This window comes from Ixodes scapularis, unplaced genomic scaffold, assembly GCF_016920785.2.
Source record: "Ixodes scapularis isolate PalLabHiFi unplaced genomic scaffold, ASM1692078v2 PGA_scaffold1__304_contigs__length_218370807, whole genome shotgun sequence".
Taxonomy (NCBI): domain Eukaryota; kingdom Metazoa; phylum Arthropoda; class Arachnida; order Ixodida; family Ixodidae; genus Ixodes; species Ixodes scapularis.
The window spans coordinates 8,347,274-8,350,439 of NW_024609846.1; positions in this window are offsets into that span (position 1 = coordinate 8,347,274).

A 3,166-nucleotide genomic window follows, 5' to 3' on the forward strand; every position below is an offset into this window, starting at 1 on the left:
TTAAGAGATACCAACGTGCCCAACTACAGCTACAAATTCTTCGACAATTCTGCTTTACACGAATGAATAATCTGTAATTTTTGTCTGATTTTATCCTTCTCTATTATATATAAAAACCAATGGAGACTTCTAAAGGTGAAGCACCTGTTGTTTACTCTAAGGAACAAGCAAACATGGGAAAAAATATATCCTGTCGAGTATGTGTTTTTACGCTTTGAATAAGGTAACATAATGTGGGTAAAATCAGACGCAGGGAAAAATGCAACAGTTTGTGTTTAGCGACATTGATTTCCTGGACAAACAATCGGAGTATTTTGAAACTTCACATAGAGGTGCCGTCACCTGTACACTTCGCATGCGTAAAATTCGTGAGCTATCGGCAAGACTTTTCTGGAGACAATAAATGCGGACTTAAGGTTGACGTGTTCACCCCCCCCCCCTCCCCCCCCCCCCCCGCCCCCCCACCAGACTTGGCGCCAAATTCAGCGCGAGTTTCCACTTCGAGACGTGCACCCCTCTTGTCACCAACTACTATGTCAAGGTAAGCTTTAATTTTATTGATATATTTTATTAGCTCCATCCGAGCCGAATTGTAGCAATCTGTGGTTGCGTCTCTTAACAAAATAAATATTTACGTAACGTGACACGCGAGGGAGAAAACACGACCATCTGGCATTCTATGACGCTCATGTCAATAAGGCACGAGTTTTCTGGTTGCTTCTGAGCCATACCATTTTTCTCCCGGTGTCTTGGATAGTCCGAACGTATAAATAAAAAAAAAACCTTCCGAAGACACCTAAGCACTTCTTATGAGTTTTGACGGCGAAAGCATGAATGTCGTTCTTCCGCTTCCTTGGTTCGTCTGCGGCGTAGTGGCATGGACGGCCCCGTTTCGCTACTGCCGAGGTAGCGGCCGACGGCCGAGCGCGCGCTCTCGTGAAGTGGCCGCGCCGCGCTGAGCTCGGCCGTGCAGCCTCTCCGTAGTTCGCCCATGCGGGCTCTGCGACCAGGACCGCACATCTTAACGGCCACCGCCATGGGGAGGGCTTTTCTGGTGGCGTTCCTTGAAACCATGCCACGCGAGAGTCAATGGGAGCCTCAATCCTTGAAACCATGGTCATGGTCACAAGAAACCATAACCATGGCCATGAAAAAGCTTTTGTAAAAGTATGATACTATCTGACGTAGCATTGTTGGCGTTTTTCCGAACTCTTCGACTTGAATCATTGTTTTCTACCAGTAACGAGAAAAAATTCTTGACAATGAATAACACTGGACCAAAATGTTACTATTCTTGAATTTCTAAGGGCCATCTTTGTTGCTTCATCCTCTTCAGAATTGAGAACGTATCAAGGCAAAGACCAAAGATAAATTGGAAAGATGAAAAATATATTAAACATAAACAGCACGAAGGACAAACAAGTGCATAAGAATCGCGCTTAACCCACTGAAGGTTGCTCATTTTAAGCCCTGACGCAGCCGGCGCTACCAGCTATGTAATGGGACAAATCAAGGAGCACCAAAAGTGCGAATCACTAGACTTTTCAGTTTATGATTTTGTTCAACGATTATAGTAAATGCCGAGAAATATGAAGAACGCCAAGATGGTGCACTTTTGACATTGTTGGTTGGTCCCATTAGCTCGTAGAGTCGGTTGCGTATGGACTTAAAACGAAGTACATTGGGTTAAGCAGTTTCTGGACTTAAGCTGAAAGAAGTCTAGCTCACCTTAACATTTTAAAAAGAAAAAAAAAAGATATGCGATAAGATTAGAGGGAAAGAAATGAAGAAGCAAAAAAGCAAACTTAACTGAAGTGCGAGAAAATTATAGTTAGTACTATTCAGTGTGATATCCGTTCTATCCAACAACTTTTATGAAAGAGTTTCAGAGTTTATTAACTAAGATACTTCTTCGCGACAGATTGAAGAGGGAACTCCGGCGTGGGATGATTCACCTGCTTACTTAAATGTGCGTCGGGTCTGCAAACGTTTAATAGATTCCCGAGCATACAATGATGGAATAATAGGCGCGTCATCGACTTTTAGTAGTATATAACGAGCGCTTTACGTATTTGTTCTAATGGGAAGGTTCTGGGCTGGTCCAGTGTTGAATCAAAATACGTACGTGGGAAGTAGAGGCTACATTGGTTGAAGTGCAGAGGATTCTTGGGTCAGCCGTCTTGTTGAAATAATCTAGGCAACGATTATTCGCAATTGACTTTGTTGACATCTGCTTCATGTACACGGGCTTCTTTGAAACAACGTCTGAAATATAAAGTCGGTTGGAGCATTACCTTAAATCTCCCAAGAAAGACATGGCTTTATAGAATAACTATTTGGCTCCAAAGTTTGCTGTAAGAAGTCATTATGACTCTTCTCATCTTATTTTTTCGGAAACTCAGCTAGCGCTTTATCGATTCGCTGTCGATTGTCTTGGGCTGTCTTTAAAAGAGTGATACTTCAACATCTTTTTTTTTGTTGTTGTTGGCGTCCTGTGCGCGAAAAAACACCGGCTCAAACATTGTCTACCCGGCCACAGGTGTACTTTAAGGCTTAAGCTTGAAGGCACGGAAGCTGTTACATGTTAACTTTGGAGATCCAAAATTCAATTGACTGATTAAGACACAAAAGGCAAAAATCGTCTCAGTGTTGTTCATTCGTAGAGTAAGCTCTCCTGGGTCTCCAAAATCAAGGAGTAAATTGAGCTTTAACTGTTCCGTATCCGGTTGTAAGCTACTGCTTTTAAAATCAATGCAGACCAAATAACGCTTCACAGCGTCCCTTGAGGATAGTTTGCTCACCATACTCTACTTTTAACTGAAGGTAAGAGCACATATAGTATATTTATCTATTCTGTTTCTTTTATGCTTATTTTTATCTGGTAACTTTTGACATTTATACGTTCTTACAAACATTGTTTTTTTGTATACGCATAACATAACAAAATCAGGGGAGTAGATTTGGTGTCACTCACGATCCGCTCGTCCCCACCCCATGGCAAAAAGTTCGGTATTATCGGGAAGCTCCTCTCCGCTCCTTGGGAGGCAAACTGGCTTGACGGTGGCGCTCATCTTTACCGGTTTCTTAAGCCGAATAATGGCGATGTCGTTCTGAAAAAAAAGGAGAATATATTTAAAATCAAAGAGGAATAATTAGTGAGGTTAAA